This window comes from Grus americana, chromosome 24 (assembly GCF_028858705.1).
Source record: "Grus americana isolate bGruAme1 chromosome 24, bGruAme1.mat, whole genome shotgun sequence".
Lineage (NCBI taxonomy): Eukaryota > Metazoa > Chordata > Aves > Gruiformes > Gruidae > Grus > Grus americana.
The window spans coordinates 320,640-341,838 of record NC_072875.1 but is presented as its reverse complement, the minus strand read 5'-3'; the positions used below and the strand labels follow the sequence as shown (position 1 = coordinate 341,838).

Sequence of the window (21,199 nt, the reverse complement as noted above, 5' to 3'; positions counted from 1 at the left end):
GTCTCCTGCCCTCCCTGCATCCCCCTCCCTGCGCGTCCCGCATCCTGGCTTCTGCCCTCGCTCTATCCCCAGCCTCTTGCCATTCAGCCCTCCTTCCCCTCTCCATTCTCAAGCCCTACCTGCCCTCCATCCCCTGCCCTCCCGCGTCCCGGCCTCCTCCGTCCCGGCCCATTGCCCTCCCTGCATCCCGCCCCGTCCTGCCCCCCCTCCCTCGCTCCCGCCCCTGCCCCCCACCCCTTCCGCCCCCGCCATCTGCCCTCCCTTCATCCCTGCCCCCGCCCCGCAGCCCCTTCCCGCGGCGCCGTGCCCCGGCGGCCGCCCCCCGCCCCCTGCAGTTCCCCCGCTCGCCGCCGGGGACCCGCCGCCGCTGTCGGAGCGGGGCCGGAGCAGCCGCGGGCAGAGCCGCGCCGCCCAGCCCAGGTAGGAGCCGCCCGGGGGCCGCCGCGGGGAGGGGGGTCGGGCGTCCCCGCGCCCCGCCGGAGGGAGGGGAGGAGGCTCGGGGGCGGCGGGGCCCCGCCGCCGCTCGGAGACCGCGTGTCGCCCCCACCACCACCCCCGGCGGCACCGCTCCCCGGGGACGGGAGCGCCGGCCGGGGTCCCCCCGGGGAGAGCCGCTGGCCCGCCGCAGCAGAGCCGGGGGACGCGCGGAGCCCCGAGCAGCCTCAGCCCCCGGGAGCGAGGTGCGAACCGGAGCCGAAACGTGCCAGCGTCTCAATGGTTGCCGGCAGCACTCATCCCCGTCCGCCCGGCTTTACGGCAGCACTTGCTAAAGGACTTTCCTACCAGCCCTTTGGGGGGCGGGGGGGGGATGTTGGCGACCGCAGTATTTTTAGCGTAGCAAGAGTTGCAAAATGTCATACTCCAGCTTTCAGGAGAGATGAAGTTCAAAGAGTGTGTGTGCGTGGGGGGGGGGGAGTCTGTATGGCCACAACTCCTATGGATTACCTGGGAACGATCCTGGAGGTGTCCAGAGTACGTGGAAGCGTGCGTGCTGGCCATCGGTGCCGGAGTGGGGCTGGCTGGAATGGATGCTCCCCGTGTACTTGTGTGTTGCTGTATTTGCAGCCTGCGTGCTACAGTCAGGGGCAGTGAGGAGAACGCTCTTTAACAGATATTTTTCTCAGGCTGTGGATTGGAAAGAAAAGGTTCATTGTTCTGGAATGCGTTTCAGTGGAGTTGTGCTCGTGAATAATTTGTCTCAGAATATATGAGGTACTTACTGTATGCACAGACGTGCAGGTTTGATGCTAACACGCTCTCTGCTTGAATGAACAAGCAGTGTTGATTCTGGGCAGTGGGGGAAAAACTCTGTGCAGAGACCTCTTTCTAGGCCCAAGTTTATTCTGTGTTATTTATGCATAAACTGTGGCATAGCCTGCAGCTCTGACTGGGAGCTCTGCATAGGTGAGAGATGCTGCAAGTGCTATTCAGTTCTTATCGTCTGTCAGGTTTCTTTCTTTCCTAGCCCGGTAGGCTTGAGACCTCAAGGTTGTGACCCTCGGGAAAGTTAACCTGACACGCAAGAGATTTGCTTTGTTTCCCACATGTGCCTCCTTTGCGGCGAGGTGCTGCTTGCTGGCGGATCCAGAGCTGCGCCCTGCCTCCCTGGGGGCCTTCCGCTAGCGGGAGATGCTGAGGGACGGCTTGCTCTGCCACCGCATCCTGGGCAGCGTTCCTGCCGGAGCGCTGGTGGGCAGCGGCTGCCCCACACCGCGGGCGATTCCTCTGCTTGCCCCCAGCAGGAACCAGTCCCTTTGTCTCTCTGAGGCGAGACAGCCTCTTCTCTGAGAAGACGTTTCAGCAGCCACATCCCGGCTGGATGCGACCGCTGCAGTTAGCCAAGAGCAGAGCCTTCCCTGCTTCCCTGGACAGGGAGCTAGGGTCTACGGCATCGGAGAGCGAGCAAGCGAGCATCCCCACGGAGTCGCTGGCGCTCCTGTAGAGCCGCCGGCAGCAGCCAGCGGCCGCTTGTGCGACCGGTGCCTGGGTGTTAGGACGTGTGTGCTCGCAGGTAGGAGGTGGATGTTAGCTGTACTCGGTGCTTTTCTGCCATGCCTTGCTTTAGTCTTCGTTTCGCATAGGGGTAGAAGTGTGCTCTCTGAAAGCAATCTGCTGTGAGGCCCCCGCCGTGCCAAGGCATTTTTAAAGTGCCTCGATGCAAGTCTGCTTTAGTATTTATGCATATTAGGCTGTGTATTTGAAGGGAACCATCTGGGTAGAGAAATAGATGGTAAGCAGCTGAACCTTTCCGCATTGGTTTCCATTTCAGGGTTGGGCCTGATCAGCAAAGCCAGAAGTTGGGAAAGTTGCTGTGTGGCTCTTTCTGGTTTGTAGGTGCTTCTTTCCCTGTGTCTGGCCCTGAGTAGCAACCTGTGCCTGGGATTTGGGGAAGAGGGAGCTGACAGGCTGTGCTGAGCAGAAAGAGGGCTTTAGACTGTCAGCACAGCAAATGAGAATGCTCTTTTTTCTTCTTTAAATGGCCATTTCTCCTGACCCTTTGTGCGCTGGCTCCTGTGGGGATGGTGCCTCTGCTCTTGGTGGTGGGAACAGGGCGCCCGAGCAAGGTGAACCCTGACACGAAGGGCTGTGGGTGAGGGCAGGCCAGTGCAGCTTCCAGAGCCCTCCCTGGGGGAGCAGGAGAGGGAGAGAGCAAGGCTGATAAAGGCATCAACGCGTCCCTGAGAAGAGTCACCTGTGAATGGTTGGCTCTAATGAGGGGTTTAGAGCAGCTGCCTGCAGTTCTGGGAGAGACACGGAGGCAGTGCTGCTGCTGCTGCCTGCAAGTTTCTTGCTGGAGATTTCTTTTGCAAGCTGTGCAAGGAAAATAAGCCAAAGAGTCATGTGGGCTGGCAAAGGCCTAAATACCCAGATGCCAAGGAGCGTGCAGCAGTCTGTGGGTGAATGGCAAATGATTTGAGGGAGCTGGTCTTCAGAGAGCTCGTCAAAGGATCAGCAAGGCAGGTATGTGCAGTGCTGCCTCCAAACTATCTGTTCTGAAAGCTAAAGTGTGCCAGGAAATCCCATCTTCGCTGTTGTGCGTGTGCGCGTGCTCACGCTGATTTCTTTACTTGATGGAAAAGCAATGAGTGAACTTAGAACTCACCCAGGACTTGGGAAAGGTCCTCAGCTAGATGCTGGCTGATGGCACGAGTGCTGGTGGGAAGGCATCTGACCGCAACGTAGGAGCTCTGCTTTCTGCTACAATAGTCGCTTTTACCGTGTGGTTTTAGATTCCTGATTCTCTGGGAGAAGCAGCTGGTTCTGTGCGTGCGATAGGGCCAGAGGAGACCCAGCAGAGTCCTTGGGTCCCTCTGGCTGGAAGAGAAGCTGTGTGTTTTTACTGGGTGTGCGTGCAGAGTGAGGGATCCTTGAGCCTGGATGGGGAGCGAGTGCCTGGGCTTTCGTGTCAGTGGAGGAAGAGGAAGGGAGGGAAAATCGGGGTAGAAGGAAGCAGGGCAGATGAGGAGCACGGGATGATAGAAGTGATAAAGGACCGGGAAGGAGCGGATGCACGCTTAGAATTGGCTGTCGCTGGGCCACATAGGCAGAGGAGAACTCCCTCATCCAAGAAACTTCATTTTCCTTGAAGATGGTTTAAGCTTTATTCTGTATTCAGCTGAGACTAAGCATGTGCAGATGGTCAGTGTTTTGCCCTTTTTCAAGGTTTGGTGATGTGCCTGGGTTGTGGATATTGATTCTCGCTGACTCTGGGGGGAGATCTTCGTGCGCAGCACTTGTTAGGGTCAGATTTTCTTTATTTTTCACGCTTCTAGGCAGCCAGGCAGAAGGCGAGACAAAAGTTCCAGCGAATCTTCTCAGAAATGTTTTCTGCTCTGGGCAAGAGGCTTCCAAGGCAGCATATACAAGGCTGAGGTATCTGTTAATGCAAGGAACCTCTTGCTGCATGCGGATAGGAGGAACACACTGAAATTGTGGTCTAATAAGAGAGCAGCTCGAAGGGCGTCTCTTAGACCGGAGGGAATGATACAGAGAAATCAATGGGATATTAGCGACTCCATGATGAAAGCTTTGTACAGGAATGGAAAACTTAGCTTTCAAACTTGTACAGAAAAAGAGACTGTGGTACTGCTGCGGAGCCGTTCCTGTGCACAGGAGACTACAAATTCCAGTTTGTTTGGCTGTACTCTCCCAGGGGAACTATTAACGCTGTTGCGGGTTCTCTGACAGGGAAAGTGGGGGACTTGGAGAGATAAAAGAAGTTGTAAAACCTATGAGGAGATAATGGAGTTTTGAGGATCCGTATAATAACTTTTCACCTGATCTGTGGGGCATGGCTTGGAAGGGCGATTTGCGGTGTTTGTACGACAGTGCTTTTCACGTTGTTTGTTCTGGTGCCTGTGGAAGACTTAGCGTGCTACAGTAGATGAGGGTGGCTGTGCAGGTTGCTTTTAATGAAGGCGGAGGAAAACGTAGTGAGGATCGGCTTGAGCAGCATTATTTCCACATTGATCAACAGTGAGTGGCTGATGGGTGTAACAGAGCTGGCAAGCTTCAAGCAGTTCAAAAGCTATCAAGGCAGTAAAACCAGAAATGCTTCACGTACCTTAAAACGCTCAACTAGTGTCAGTAGGAGCTAATGTAGATAAAGAAATGAGCATGGGACTCCTGGGGTACTTTTCAGCCACGCATCTGCAGGTGTCTTACAAGGGAGATGAGACAGGAGGCTTAGCTGTGATTTACGCAGCTCTGTCGATACCAGCTTCTCTCTGTGATTGTGCCAAACGAGGTGAGCTGGACACGGGACCTGTCAGCTGTAATTTTGTCCTGTGCTTTGTTTGCTCATTGCTCTGTCTCTGTGGGAGACCTTGCTGGGGCTGGGAAAAGTCTCCTCGTGTTCCTGGGTGCAGCGTGGCATTAGCAGCGCCGCGCAGGCGGTGTGCGATACGGCTAAGGAATGCCGAAATGCCCGCGAAGGGCAGCAGTAGCGACCAGAGGCTCCCCGAGCCCCAGGAGGTACGAGGAGCTGGGGCAGAGAGAACGGTGGGCTGGGGGAAAAGGGGAGTCGTTTCCCTGCACCGGGGCGGTGAAGAAATCTCCATTTGCAGTAAATTAGCAGGGATTGAATTGTTTGAAGAGGAAGTAATGGACGAAGGGAAGAAACCTGTGTGTGGTAAATCAGTAGGACTGGGGGTGGGTCCTCCCAGGGCCCTGAAGTAAATAAAGTGTGAAATACCAGCAGGTGTTAACTTCTGCCTCGCTGGGAAGTTACCCAGGCAGGAACCCAAGCGGGAACCGCCAGATATTACAGGACTGGTTTTGCCACATGATGCCTTCACAGAAATCAAACCTGAGGAAGAGCCAGGATATCAGGCAGGTGAATTTTGCTTCTGTGCTGTGCCAGCTGAGAGGGCCTGATTATCACTCAAATATTTGGATGGGTCTAACCTCGGGGGTCAAATCGCCATAGCTTATATGAAGATGATGGGTGCGCGGTAGGGAAGCCTACCTTCCTAATGCTGTTTGCAGTGTGGAAGGCTAACAAAATAGGAACTGAAAATGTACCAATGGACCTAATTTATTTGGCTTTTTCATTAGATCCACACAAAAGAGACTATTTTAGGAAATAAGTAGCAGAATGTGGGCAATAAATAGCTGTAGGGTAAGGGGCAGAGTTCGGTTCTGGCTTTCCTGCTTAAGCTGTAGAAAATAGAAGTGTAATGGAGGAGTGCTGATGAGAGCACAGATAGGTGATTACGTGAAGGTTCCTCACACCGAGGCTAGGCTTATTTATTATCTTTAATGATTTGGAGGTGGAAATGGATCAGAGCTGGGTTAGAGAGGGCGAGCGTGCCAAAAGAAAGGGTTTGCTTTTGTTCCTAAACATTTGGAAGAATTAAGAGACAAGGCTGCTGGATTTGAGCGTGCCAGTGGTTCGGCCACTGTAGCAGCAAGCAGGGCGTATCTCAGACTTGAGCGTTACAAGCATGCGAAAAAGGCAAAACCTGAACGAATCTTTCCCTAATGATGTAGCCAGCGTGCTTCTGTGGGATTCTACCAGGAGAATGTGCAGGGGTGTGAAGCGATACGTGTGGTTTGTGTGCTGCTGACACGGCCCCGTGGCTGCGTGGGCACGCTGCAGGTGAAGGGGAGCCCCAGGAGATGCTCCGAGCTGGCGAACGGCGCTCTGCGTCTCGGGCACTGTGTGGTCCAGGGGCACCATGGAGAGCAGTGACAGAGCAGTGACAGCTCTTCCCAGAGCCTCTCACGTCGGAGCAGGGATTCAGTGCTGCTGGGGCCAGGGTGCTGCTCTGGCTGGAGCAGGGGCTGTGGGCATCCAGACTGTGCGGGCGTCCGGCTGGACTGGCTGGCTTTAAGATGAATCGAGGGGAACTTTGCCGAGTCCTGGTGGGCTCCTCCTTGGCCGTCTGGTGGGACCTTCCCCTGGATTTTCCAAGGGGAGAGACGCTATGTTACTGATGTATCAGGGGAGAAGGAGCCAAGGTATCAGCTGTCCGTCTACGGGGGTGATTCGCTACCCAGATCCACAGTGCCTCTTACCCGGGGACTCGGGAAGTGCTGTTAAGCACTTGAAATGCAGTTTTTGAAGAGGCCGTGGTCTCGCTGCGGTGGCAGGGAGATTAGAGACCCCGGAGGGGTTTGTGTTTCGGCTTGACTGCAGATCCCTGAGCCGGGTGTTGCTCAGGTGGCAGGGTAACAATATTTATTCTGACCATCCTTTGCATGGAAGTGGCTGCATAACGCCATCCCCAAGCAATGTCTCAACTGAGCACCCGGCGAGCCATCCAGCACAAGGGGATTTTCATCTCTGCTGAGATCTCCTGGCTTCAAAGTCTGCAGAATTTATTTGCATCCTTCATGAGGGAGAGAGCCAGGCATACGTTTTTTCCTTAGTCTCTCTCTTCCTCCCGCCCTTCCCCACTCGCTTTTCGGTTTGTTTATTTGGTTAGCTCAGCATCAGCACAATGATGTGGAAATAAAGCAGAGGAGCTTCGTCTTGGCCTTATTGCATATGCATAAATGAGAGAAATAGATCATACTGGCAATCCCTAGCTAGGCTACAGTTAATGGAAATTCTTCTGTGACCTTATAAACCCTGCTTTGCAAGGGTTTATAATGAGTCTGCAAAAATTCATTCTGGGCACAAACAAGTCATCTGAGGTCTTAGACCCTGTGAGCACAAAGTAATAATAATACTAATTTCCCACCCACTCAGGCATGTGCTCAGCTCCTTAAAGATTTTGCTATTTTTAAAAAGCAGGTTCTTCCTTTCTGGGACTGTCGTGGTGTGTGTATGTGTGTGTGTGTGTGTGTCGGGGGGGGGGGTGAGGAGGATGACTGGTGGCGAACAGCTCTTTCTGTGCAGCGTAACGCCAGTTCCCCTGCATCGCCTCCCTTGGGAAGAGTCACTGTGGGTCCTTGCCGTGGCTCTAGCTGAAGCGGTTTACGTCATTAACATTGCAGACTGATGAACTGTGTGATCGCACCTCAGCTGTTTCAGCAGAAAATCAGCTCTTTCTACATGATTGTGGCTCTGCACCCTTCTCTCCCCTTCCTACACGGACATCTGAATCTGATGTCAAAGATAATTTGGGCCTGATTAGGAGAGGACGGATTGTTAAAAATCCCTGCAACGTTTTCTTCAGCCTTGACATTTTTTTTTTAACTTCTTGCTGAAAACCAGAGAGTTTTCGGTTCAATGGCAGAAGTTGACATTTTTATGAAGAATGCGTTGCATTTTGATGCTGAGGGGACTTTTTAATGGCGCTCTGGCCCTGCTCAGAGACGGAGGGATTGCAAGGCTAGTTGTCACTGATGTTTGAGTCTGTAGTGGGATTCATGTTGGGCATCAGCCCTGTGCTTTCTCTTTGTGGGCTATGATGAAGCAGCAAATTGCTGTGTCTGATAGAGTTGCTCTTAATGTGGCTCATCTCGGGTGAAGTGGCAGGGCTGGGAAGTGACTGAGCCACGGGCAGAGCCTGGCTGCAAACGCACTAGTACAGTAGCATAGTACTGCTAGTGCACAGTTCATTGAAACCAGTGCTGATCTGCAAACCGTTGCGTGTGCCAAACCTGCTTTTTTCACCCAAAAGGTTGATCAAAATATGTTTTACTCTACCCGTACTCATTGTTTGCCCTGGCTCTCTTCTTGTTTGGTGTCTGCTTATTTTCCATTTTTGCTCCACCTTGCGTGTGATCTGGTAACATCTGGTGTTAAAAGATTGTACGTGTGCATGGACAGCTTTGAAAGCAGGCTATCACATCTCTTTTTAGACTGAAAAATGTTTGGGGCAGAGACTGTGCTAATGTTCACAGAGCATCTGGTCCTCTCCAGGTCCAATTCATCACTGTCTTGCAGTTTGCATTATTGTTCACACCAAGGGAAAGTGGGTGTGAAGCTGGAATAATAATGTTTCACACTTGCTTTGCATTGGTTTTGATATCCAACAGCATTTTAACCTATCAGAAGAGGCGTAAAGAAATTGGGTAATTGGAAGTTGAAAACACAGTCTGCAAATAACATGCTAATCACCCTCACTGAGAAAATGACCACTGTGCTCGGTCCTGCATCGATGGCAAACGTAAAATCGAGATGGTATTTTGAAATTCTAATTTAAGGGGAACGTTGCGCAGGAATCGGTGGGTGAGGGCAGCGGCGGAGCTCAGTGCAATGGTTCCCCCAACTGCGACCTTCTCATGCTGTACAGGTCTTCCAGACGTAGCTCTAGCGTGACCGGGCAACAGCGATGTTTTCCTGAGTCTGCAGAGAGCCCTGTAACGCTACCTCTGCGGTATAATATGCCCTGCTCGTTTAAAAAGGGATTGGTGGGAGTACTAGTCGTTACATGTTGGATGTCAGCGTTGTGGTTTCTTTAATAAAACCTGGTGACATGAACACAGAAGGAGTTGCAACATGGCGCATCTGAAGTTTTCTGCTAGGGAAACAGGGCCTTTTGGTATTATGGTAGTTGAATTTCCCTAGGGTCTTTAAGGAGACATGTCTTTCAGTGATTTGGACTGACATGCCTTTTGTTCTGTTCCTGCTGAGTGTTAAATAAGATTTAAGTTTCCTCAGTCACTATTTAGTTGTTGGAGAACATCACAGCCAACATAAATGCAAACAAAACTGTCTGGATGTTTGTTTATGCAACAGATCATTAGAAAGTCTGTAGGAAAAAAAAATGTTCTGGTCTGTTAGATAATTAATCTGCATTTTAAGAATTGTCTGAAGACGTATTTGCAAGCTAGTCCATTGAGCTACTGCTCATCTAGTCAATAATCCCCATATTTAATAGTCCCTGAGAATGTATTTCCATAATGTGCTGCGAACAGTTGAGAAATCTGCATCTTTTTTGTCTAAAGATGTCAGTGCTTGCATGTTTTCTGTGACAAATTTTTTTCTGACTGTTGGTGAAAAATCCCAGACGCGTTAGCTTCCGACCGGTAGGGCTGGAGACGGGGAGAGAGAGAAAGCTTCTTAAAGCAAACCCCTGGGTCCGGATCCCTTCAAACGCTGGATGAGTTCGCAATTGCCATCTGGTGTCAGACGCCGGTGCCGTGGTGCGAGTCTGCAACGTGCTGGCAGCGTTGCCCAAAGCACACCTTGTGGCTAGCGGGCATGGGGAGAGGGGCTTTGGCTCTCGAAGGCCCCGGCTCCTCGTCCCGTGGGTGTCAGAGAAGCAGGAGCACATCTCCAGAAGGAGGATCTGAGGTGTGTCTTGGGCTACACCTGAACCAGCGCCGTGTTGAAGGGGCAGCGCTGTTGCAAGGGGTGTGAAGTGCCGTAGTCCCGGTGCGGTAGATTTATTCTGGCAGGAGCCTGGAGCGCAGGCATGCCGGCACTGCTTGGCTTTGACTGATGGAGCTTGTTTGGCTCCTGGGAGCTGGCTTTACCGCAGTAACACAAAGTGCGGCGTGGGACCTGGTTTACTCGTAGATGGTGGACCAGGCTCTGGTTTTGGGGTGTCTGCAGCACAAGCAGTGTCATCTGAGCCAAGGCAACCTGTGTTCCTGTACTGTGGCAAACGTGAGGGTGTGAGAAAGGTTGCGAGATTTAGTCAAGTTATCTTGCGTTTATAGTGGAAAAAGGGTAAGTGTACGGACGGCTCTTGCAGCGTGGCTGGCATGTGATAACTTACTAATCCACGTTAACGAGAGCAGGGAGTAAAACCCACACTTCGGGAGAGGAACCCCTGGGAGCTGCTGCATCAAGGTGAGAAGCTGGAGCTTAATTTCATTATCTTATCAATAACTAGCTGGTCTTGTGCTGTGTTGTGAATTCTCAGGAGTGTTAATGCTATCTTTGGCTGTCTAAGCAAAGAAATAATGAATACAAGTAGGAAGAGCATTGTGTGCAGTCATGGTATCTATACCTTAAAAATAATGTTGGCAAACTGGTGAGAGATAAGAGAAGAGCTACAAGGATGATGTGAGGTCTGTAAAGCATGCTGGAGAGAGAGACTGAAGTTCAATCTGTTTCTTTTAACAAAGAGAAGGTTAAGGGATGATTCGATTATTGTTTGTAAGGACTTAACCAGGGGAGGAGACTTCTGCTAGCCAAAGGTAACGAGAAGGCAGGACATGGTTCTCTGGCTGGATGCTCAAGCTAGATAAATTCAGATGAGAAAAAGGCATGTTTTATTTTTGAACAGCTTTATATTTAAGCACAGGAGCAAATTACCCAGGACTTGGTACATTTGCTGTTTTTAAATTGAAATGATACATCTTGTGGAGTTCCTTTAGGTCAACTGCAGGCTGTGGAGCTTTGGCGTGGGAAAACTCAGCATGAGTCAGTAACAAGTAAAACAAGATTTTCAACATGGTCATTGTTGTCCTTCTAGTCTTTCAGTTATGTCATGAATTTTTTTTTTTTTTTTTTTTAGAGGGGAAGCCAAATCCAGCAGGACTGTGGGCTGTAGTATAGAATTGGGTTGGTGTCAGCTGAGCCCATTTCTAGGTCTTGGCCAGAAGCTCAGGCCATAGTAGCACAGTGCTGGGGGTCCTGGTATGTGCTAAACTGTTACCCTCGCTGAGTTTTTGCTTGTGAGGATGACTCCTTTGCTTGAACAACAATTAAAGAATACCCTTTTCCCACTGCTCTTAGGACAGGAACAGGCAGCATAAGCTTTCTCCAAAAAGTGACCTGCTTCTACCATGACTTTACAGCTGGGACTTGAAATGTCTGGGCCACAGTTGCTCCCTGTGGAGTGCAGAAGGTGGCTAGAAATCTGCAGTTACCACTGCAGGGCACTTGAGATGAATGGAGTCGTGTATTTACTGTATGAGGCGAAGAAGTTCTGTTCCTTCGGACAGTGATGTAGAGCGGAGTCCCAAAGTTTCCTGTGTACTAAATTTCCATACAGTTCTTTCACCCCTGGATTGCCCGTCTTCCTTCCCCAACTGACTTCTCCAGCGAACTTTCTCCCTCTTCCCCTGCCCTTCCCCTGGTTTTCTTCCATCTGAGAAAGCCGGCGTTTGGACGTGCTCAGGGTGGCTGAGGGGGTTCTGCTTTCATCAGACCCGCTCTTCCATGAGACACGCCAACCTTCAAAGCCTCCAGCATGTGCCTGCGCAGAAACAAAGGACGCTGCAACCACAAATCCCTTATGCCACCACCTGAGACATGTTCAGCGAACTCCGGGAGAGAGATTAGGAGGCATCATTACCATTCAGTCGGTGGCTGGCGTGTTAATTAGGGCACACGGTTTGCTCAGGAAGGTTACTTTCACCTAATGCCTAGCTCCTCTCCAACCTTAAAGCTGCAAAGCAAGGCAGAAGTGAAAGAGGAGCGACGGCAAGAAAATGCGGTGACACATTGCACCTTGGAACAAAGTACGTGTAACAAGTGATTGGGGCGGGGGGGGTGCCGAGTCTGCATCTCCAGGCTCTTGAGCCAGCGCTCTCTTGTAGGACTGTGCTGCCTCTCCCTCCTAGATGGAAGGCGTTGCTAGGTGGGCATCCTGCAGCTATGTCTTGTCTCCTTCCACCTCTTTAACTTGGCTCTCTGCAGAGTTGAAGGGTATTTCTTTTCAGATGGTGGCATCTGAATTTTTTTCTTTCAATGTTTGATGTTGGTGCATTGAAGAAAATTAAATTAGGGTTGTATCAGTACGAGAGAGAGATTACCATTTGCAAAAACACATTTTGCTTAAGTTAGTAATATTGTAATTGTTAATTGAGTGTTCATTGATTGCCTGTCACTACCTTGATGTAATCTGTTATTCTCCTTTCAGGCGGATGGCCTACCACTGATTAAATAGTATAGCTGCTCTTGCACCACTTAACTGTCTTGACTGTTCATTCCCCCCCCCCCCCCCCCCCAGTGATGCCATTTTACCAGCGGTATAATTAGCATCATCTCCTCCTCTTCGGAGTGATCTCAGCCTGCATGCCGTCCTTGTTCTCTCCCAAGTACCTTTAATGCACCTAATACTTCAGGGTTTTTAAGTGGCCTGAGACAAGAATTTAACCAGGGGATGCAGTTGAACTCAGTCCAAGAGCTGTTGTCTGCGTGGATTTAGGGTCCAAATTTCCCCAGAAATTGCTTCATTCGTTAGAGGTTCTTTGTTGCTGAAGGTTCAATTATGGAAGTGAATAGTGTTTTATGGGAATGGAGAGGGAAAAGATAACCCAAAACTTAGCTCTCTTGTGGCGTCTTTCACGTAAATGGCTCCATAGTCAGGTAATCACGGACGTGTCATTTGGGGTAAATGGTATATAGCACTGAGACCGCGTGCGTGCTCATGTAATGCTTTTCACTGGAGACTTGTCAAAGCCTTTTCCAGGGCTTCAGGGAAGCTCTTCAGGCTCCCTGGGGAGGTCGTGTGTGTGGAAGGCTGGAGAGATTCCCGGGCAGGCTACGCACGCTGGTGAGCAAAGGCAAGGGCTGGTGCAGCAGCTCGGCTGAGCCCTTGCACAGCTCGTCGGCAGGAGGGCAGTAGGGTTTGACGTAGCACCCGGATCCACAAGTCCTTGAGTCCTCTGATTACTTCTGTAACACAAGACACAAAGCTGGCAGCACATTCCAGTAATCCCCTGCACTAAACGATGCTCCTCTTCTGTATCCACTGTGTGATCCAATGTGTCCAAAGTAATTGCATTTTTTCTCAAAGAATGAGACTTGTGGCATAACGTGGTGTGGTTTTGCATATTCAATTATTTCTCCTCTGCCAGATTTTGCAGCAAATCTTTAAGATTTGCAGTGGGCTTTCCTGAAGCCATGGGCTGGTCTTTAAGATCTTTCTGCTGTGTGTTTGGTGGACTCGAGCACTTTTGAAAGATTAATTAACCCTAGGTGAGAGACTATGATTTAACATTTATATGGGGAGGGGGGGAAATTAATATGCTTTCTGCCATGCTGAGTATGTTTAAACTTCTGCTTTCAGCTTGTCTGACTTGGAGTATCTTCTAACTAGTACAAATGATAGAACAATTTATTTTAGATGATGAGTTATGAGAATATTGCTCATACACCCAGAACACGACATTTTCAATCACATCTTCATTGCATTGGTAAGAAAAAAATGATTTTTTTGAATCTTGACATGTTTGTCCTTTGGAGACTGAGTCAATTATATTGTATAAGAATTCACTCTATAGCTCTTAGGTCTCTGGGAATATCATCGTGTCAAGAGGAAAATCCTGCAGGGTTTATTCCAGATGTTATGAAGTTGGGAAGATAGCACAAGTTAAGAGATAACTACAGGTGGCATTCAGGAATAGGAATATGACTTAATAAAGGTCTGGTGGTAAAATATCTACGTTAAGAGCCTGTTAAGTTCTATGGAAAAGCTTTCATGGGGAAGCAAAGTTGTCCTCACATACTTTTTTGGTTTAGCTTACTCTAACTTCATGAGTATACCCATGCAGACAAAATCTTAGAGGGACCGGGGATTACCTGGTCAGCCTTTCTGCCAGTTTATTATTGCGCTATTAACGTCAGCCCCCCGATAGGAGCGATGGCTCTGGCCACCCTGAGCTGTGGGGACTTTGTCATAGGCTGAGCACAGGATGATTTGCTGCTGGGTGGTCCTGAGAGTCCCTGTGTGCTCCCCGATTGCTCTTCCTCCCTCTCCGGCTCCAAAGTTGGGCTGCGGGTGACTGCCCCCCCCCCCCCCCTTGCACCGTGTCAGAGCTGGAAGAGCTTTGCCGACGTGTCAGAGAGCTGTGCTACAGAGTGGCTCTGTGCATCCTGATGACATCTTCTTTCAGCCGTTCTGCAGACACAAGCAAGGAAAGGGGACTCCTTACAGGACCGTAGGCTCCTAAATCCATCCTCACGGTGATATTTCTTCAGCTTCTCTTTCCATTGCACTGAACTTTTGGCTCCCTCTTTCTGTGGTCTTCCTCCAGAGGCTGCAGGGCAGGGAGAGATGCTGGAAAATGATGCCAAGTAACTGTTCAGGTGGGGCACTCACATCACTGTCTTTCACTGTTGCAAAGATGATGAGCTTGGTCAGCCCAATATTGATTGGTGTCTTCTGGGAGCAGCTCCTTGTGTGAGATTACCTGGACTGCGGAACGTGGGTGCTGCCATTTCTTAAAAAGGCCCTGAAAAAGCAAATCAGCTTAGAAACAAGTAATGAATTCAGCCTTGTTTATCTTTCATGCCCAGACTGCGTTCTGGTGCCCATCTCCTCCCCGCTACGTGCCGACGCCAGCCTCATGTTGGAAAGTGCGGTGGCAGCAGGGTGCCAGGGCTCAGGTGCGCTGAGTTGGTAGCGTGGGGACGGCGGGTATGGCAGTGCGTGTGCATGGCGAGCTTGGCAAGAGCGGAAAGAAACCTGTGGCAGGGAGGTTAAAGCTTCAAAGAGAAAACAGTGCCATGTTTGTTTTTTATTATTATTTTGTTTTTATTACAATCAAATCAACTTTGGCTGGAAGCTCTTTATAGCCCTTAGCTGGGGTGATTGATGGAACTTGCGCATTGCTAGCAGTGGTCTACAGGGTTCATCCTGCTGCGAGTTACAGCAGTTTGGGTTATTCTCTCCATGCTGGTAGATTTGCTGGTTGGTTGGTAGGGGCACGGTACTGGAAAGCCTCTCCTCACTTCTCTCCGCATGCAATGCGTGGACAAGTCCGTGCTCCTGGAATGTGGCAGATAAAGATGGGTCGATGCCAGAGGAGGTGGAAATGCTGTTCTGAAAGTACAACTCAAAGCAGTTTTCTCCTTGACTGTAGTTTGAGCAAATTTCCAGTCGCAGCCACAAAAATATCTGAGTCCCATTTGCAGACACTGTTGTTAATATGGCGCGGCTGATATGCTCCATTTGCTTGCATAAATGCAGCTTTTAAAGCTGTCACATATGCTAGATAGAGCCACTACCCCTCACCTGCTTCTTCTTGGAATGGCAATGTTTAGAAGGGATTCCCAAGGCGATGGAGACTATGGTTGTGTCTATGCATTTGTGCATATGTCAGGACTAGAAAACCACCATTTCCAAGCTGGTGTGTATAGCAACACTTCAGATGAAATGCTCAAAATGCAGTTATACAGATGGAATTTTTGAGCTATATACCTTGGCTGAAGCACTCCTGTTCCTGTAGCTTTGTTTACGTGGAGGTTTTGTGCTGGCTTTTGATTTTCCCATTATTGAGGTTGTTATGTTTTTATAGTGTCGCATTACTCATTGGTTCCCTTTATTCCTTTCAAGTTTGCCAGCCGTGACTAACGAAGAGTTTTGCTGCAGCCCCTTTATGGAGTGGAGGCTCAAGCTGGGTTCAGGGGAGCCTTTTCTTTTCTTTTCTTTTCCTTTCCCACCACCAAAACTTGATACTGAAGAGTTGGTGCTTTCAGTGGGAAGCTGCAAGCTGAGTTGTAGTCGCCCCTTTGTCCCCCCACAGCCAGCCCAGGAGGGAGTGACTCCGGAGTGTGATACCTTCGGTTTGGATGTGGCATGTTGTGAGCTGGTCTTTTCTGGTCGGAGTAGTGCATCCCTTGGTAAAGCACAGTCCCCGTCTTACATCCCGGGAGTCCCTGCCCGAGTGAGGGCTGTGTTTTGTGGGACCGTTAGGACTCACGATGGGTGGCAGGGGTTTAAGAAAATGTGCTACCTTATCTCGGAGTGGTGGCAATAACGTTTTTGTGCTTTAATGAAGAGCTCCAATCTGGTAGAGAAATTAGTCTGTGTCTTGCTGAAGGGATGAACTTTTCTCGAAGTGAAAACCTGAAGCATTGAACCTGCCAGCGACTGACCTGGCTTCACAGTGTGAGGGTCGTTATGTCCCAAGCTGTTGCTATTGGGATGCCTTTGGTGTCACTGCGTGTTCCCAGCATAGCTGATGACCTGTTTGGGATCGCTTAATGCAAACACTATTGGTGTTTTCTGTTTAGCAATGGCAACGGTCATGACCACGGGCCCTGAACGTTTTGGCAAGGTCAGATGCAGGAACCTACACCTGTGTTGGGGACAGTTGACTTATTTCTGCTTCACTGCTGAGTTGGTGCCAGGATTTTTATCCTTCTCTGCCCTGCTTATGCAAGGTTTTGTCTTCCACACTGAGAAGCTCAGCCGATGACCTGGAGTCTGTTATGCCGTCTGTTTGGGTCGTGTCCCCGTGCCCCCAAATCTTGCTGGTTGAACTGATGCTTTCTTGGCACCGTGTATTTCAGAAGTCAGTCAACCTTGGGAATGCTCCCGGGGAGGGGGATAGGACGTGAGCAACAAAAAAGAGGATGGAAGTTAGCAGTACTTTAAATATGAATAATTCTCCCCTGCTCCTAAAACACAGCTGCTTTGCCTGGACAGCTCTACCTTGTCTGCCATGGGGATGTTGTTTCTGCAAAAGACCCCTCTTGGTCTGATGGGGGAGCACTGGAGTAAAGGTGCTTCCCAGTGACCCAGCATCACAACCTGTTGAGCAGCAAGAAAGCGGCAGCAGGTCGGTTTTGCTGGAGGTGGTGTGCCTTCCGATGGCAGAATAGAATATTTTGTATTAGAGGTACCTTGAACAGTAGGCCCTGCACTAAAATTTTTTTCCCAGCTGGAAGACATTGAATTTATGATGGAGGCAGTGGAGAGGGAGACAAAGATGGAATTTGTTTGCTCGGTGTTGATACCCATGGGCTGGGGAAAGCTAGCAAGCAGAAGATGCGGAGGTGTGGAACGTGCTGTGGCACCGGCCACTGTACAGAACTGCAAAAAATGTACTGCCTTTAGATGAAGAGATCGTCCTTACCTCTTTTTTTCTTCACAAAGACGTTGCAGGAGGATGAAGTGATCTGCCTGGGACAAAATGAAAACCTTGGGGCAGAACAGAGTTGAACAGTCATCTCCTGACCTGTCAAAATTAGCCCTGCTCATCCCACGAATCTGCAATGCTGACTCTCAACCCCTTGCTGTAAACATGAAGTCATTGCTCCGAAATTAAATTCACGCATGTTTCTTCTGCCAGCCTTTGCCTAATTTTGTTTCTTTTTTTTTCCTGTACCTCCTTCTCTCTCTGTCACATATAGCCTGTCTAACAAGAACTGCATATAATAGACTTTTAAAGGCCACTTAATGATGCAAACTTAAAAGTGCAGAGAAGGCATGGTGAGACAAAGCAGGGGAGCTAGCGCAGGGACAGGGGAGATACCAGGCTCATGTCTAATCTCTAAGAGCTCCTGTAGTGGAGGTGAGTGTGGGAGGGCCCCACGAGAGCAGGTGATAAACTGTGCCTAGGAGGGCTGTGATTACCGCTTTGCACGTGCGGAATGCTCGCCCCGAGTGGCCCTGTGTGCATCCATTCTGTATGCTGGCTTTTTAGACTTTCTTGTAATTAAGAGGGCTGTGGTTGTCACAGGCATCCCAGAGAGCAGGAGCTCTGCTGCTTTTCAAAGCCAAGGCATGCTGATAAACATAGAGCCAAGTGCCATGGGCAAAGAGGCTTGGGGTGGGAAAAAGAAGGAATATCTGCAGGCAGGGCTTAGTTGTGTACAAAGGCTGGTTCCTGGGTGTCATTGTGAAAAACTTGTCTGTAGGTAGAGAAGCGACATCCCAAAAAGCTTACTGGATAGGGGTGACCTCAGCGGAATGTAAATGCCTCCTGGCTGGCTGTTGTCTGTCTCACTAGCTCCATCATGCACACCAGCTTTAGCAGCCAAATTAAATGACCTAACCCTGAGCGAAGTCGGCTACAACAGGAGTGAGCGAAGCTAGCGTCTCTCTGCATAACGGCTTTAGCTTTGGTGGAAACTGGGAAGATCCCCTTCGCCGCTTCAGTTCTGCAGTAGCATCAGCTAGGTTGGAGGTAGAGGCTGAGCGTGCACGGCCAGGCTGCGGGAGCCTCTGAACGTTGCCAGATGTGCGTGAGATGCTAATCTGGTCTTCAGCAAACAGACCCAGCCTTGCTTCTTGCTCTCTCTCCTGTTTGTGCCAGCAGTTCCTGAAGTCCTGATTCAGAAAAGCGCGTGAGCGGGTGAGTGCAGGTGCTATGCTTTGAGTAACTTTTCTGAACAGGGAAGCTCTTTTGAACTGGGAGATGAATCCAGGAGCTTTTCTGGGCAGCAGCTGTCCTGTACCTGTAGAGTACCTAAAACCAGAGAGCTCTAAGCACCAGTGAGGGACTCTAGTTACATGGGATTCCAATACAAAGGATTAAATGGTTGGAAAAAACTGAATTCAGTTTAAAAAAAAAAAAACACCAAAAATCTATGAAATTTAGTTTTATAATGATAGACAAGCTGGGTTCACCAACACTTGTGGTGTGCTTTGAGGTCATGGCATTTTAGGATCTTGACAGGATTAGGAATTGCAAGTGCTACAAGCGAATACTGTTTGAGTGGTCTTTCACTCCATCTTCAAAGAATAATGGATATGTATATTCATAAAGGATGTTTTCTTTGTGAGAATTTGGATCTGTGTGAGCCTATGTCACCCTTCTTAACTGTGAATAATTTGGGATGTGGCAACAGGTAGCTTTGGACAAACAGGCGTTACTTGATTTCTATTAAAAATTTCAAATACACTTCCTATCCTTAAAAGAAAAAAAAAAGCAAGCAGTGGAAAACAGATTGAGATGACTTTTTTTAATTAAAGGAAGCTGTTGACTTGTGTTCTTGGATGTTCCCGCTGAGATGACTAGGTTTTGAGTTTTAATTCACTGCACATTTTTTGTTCACTTTTTTCCAGATTTTCTTACTGAACTTTGCCCTGTGGGTGGAACTAGTGTTAGCCTTGTGAGAGCATCTAAACGCTCTAATTATGGAGAAATGGCTTTCAGCGGATGAGAATTATCAAGCCAGCTGCTGCGTATGTGTTGGCTTTTTTGTTTGTTTCCTAGGCGTGGATGTATCTACTTAATTTAAACAACGGGGACCATGTAAGCGTGCCTTGATTGGTGTGTCCGCATTACCAGTCTAGTCTAGCAGAGTGAGGCGTACTTGTGTACGTTCTCACGTTGTGTATCCGCTCCTGTCCAAGAGAGCTCAGAACCGGTTTGTAGTTGGGGTATTGTTATTAACGTGGAGCCGCCGGGAGCAGTTAGTCAGTGAATACGAAAAGGCACCAGCCCTAATGATGACAGGGAAAAGTTCTTTATGGGATCTGGGAGCAAAAGGCAGGGAACAAATGGATGCCGCCTGCAGAGGCACAGGATGGAATTCATCAGGGAAACGGGGCTTGCAAATAATTGCATATGCAGTTGTTAACGTCTCAGGTGATTAGTTAGGGCCTGCTGTCCCATTCTTCTTGGACAAAGTGCCTGCAAGAAGGAAAAAGAAGGTTGCATGAACTAAAGAGAGATAAAGAAGCGACACAAAGGGTGTAACAGCATTATGGAGTAGTCTGGAAGACAGAAAAAGAGGAGGAAAGTATTGTAGTGGAGGCATCTATCTGGATTCTAGCTCTTTGCAGTCAAGCGGTTATTGGCAAGATGTTTAGTCTATGTGCGTGAAGGCAAGCCTCGGGCACGTAAAATGGAGAGGACGGTTTGCTGCCTTGTTTTCTTTTCCTGTCTGTCTAGGAAGATGATAAGCTTTTCAGTCCCATGGTCCTTGCAGCGTTGGGCGTAGGAAAGCCAGGCAGGAGAAGGCAGGACTGACTGATTTAGGAGCAGCATTGGGGTACTGTCCAGAAGCATAGTGCCTGGTGTCCGCTGCAGGGAGCTGGTGGGTGTCTTCCCTGTCCTTAAAACATGGCACAGCGATAGCTGCTGGGAGGCTGCTACAAATGAGCAGGACAAGCTGGATTGCTAGAGCAAGCCTATAGATAGGCTTGTGCAAAGATGTCATTAAATAGAAGAGTGCTGCAGAGAGGTGGTGAGGGCCACGCAGACAGCAAATACAGGAATGTGCAAGTGTGTGCTGAGGACTTGTTCTTGCTCCCACCGTGTCTGGTACGGGAGCTCTGGTGCAGTCGAAAATCCTGTTGCTGTTGTGGAGTTGGTTGGGCCCTGCTGCAGCTACGAGCAGCACTGTGTTGATGGCTGTACCCGAGCACAGGGGCCGTGGAGCCAGCCAAGCCGTGGCATGAGTTGCGTGGTGCAGCTGGGTGTGAGCTGGGTTGTCTGCATGCCCCTGGGATTGTACTGACCTGGTGTGGGGTGCTGGGGCCCAGAGACAAAGAAATCACAGGACCCACAGCGTAACGTTGCTCGGCGTTATGGGCCAGCCGAGGTTGAGGACCGTCCTGTGTTGGGGCACGTGGTGACCTTAACAGGGGCTGACAGGGAAGGGCAAGGACCGCAGGCTGCTCTTGGGTGTCTGGGTATGATGGGGTCAGCAAAGCAGCGTCATGTCTTCCCAGATGAGACGCAAGCATTTCCCTTGATAGCACAATGCTTGTTTCATGGTCTGTGGCGAAATAGAAAGGATGGCAGAAAGAAGCTGGGTTCCGTGCAGGACCAGACTCTCAGCTGTCAAAGTCAGCTCTGGTTATGGGGCTGGAGTACGGGCCGAGTCAGCAGGGTCGCATCCCTCTGAGCTCCGTGCGTAGAAGGAAGGGGGCGTAGAGCCAGATGAGCGAGGAAGATCTCCGTGCGTGAGGAGGGGTTGGGAGCAGAGAGGCTGCTCGGCGGTTCTGCTTCAGCAACAGGTGTGAGATTGCGCCCGTCTCATTTGCGTTGTGGTTACTCGGAGAGCTTTGCTTCTCTTTCATGTGCTTCCCAGCATGCTCCGATTTTTCCCCGTCTATTACTTTGCTTAAAAACTAGCTTGTGTTGCCTTGGCCCTGATTGGCGGTTGCTAGGTCCCAGCTATCTGGCACGACGCGGCTTTCCTCTCCTTCTGGTTTCCCAAGGC

The 21,199-nt window shown here is 49.9% G+C and overlaps 1 protein-coding gene across 2 annotated transcripts in view; it reads left to right on the top strand.

Moving 5' to 3' along the window:
• Positions 1-298: 298 nt before the first annotated feature.
• Positions 299-21,199, top strand: part of GRIK4 (glutamate ionotropic receptor kainate type subunit 4) — a 207,195-nt gene continuing 186,294 nt past the window's right edge. For both annotated transcript variants that reach the window (XR_008574079.1, XM_054803100.1), the window contains exon 1: positions 299-420. The gene's annotated coding sequence lies outside the window, so the exon portion shown is untranslated. The remainder of the gene's footprint in view (positions 421-21,199) is intronic.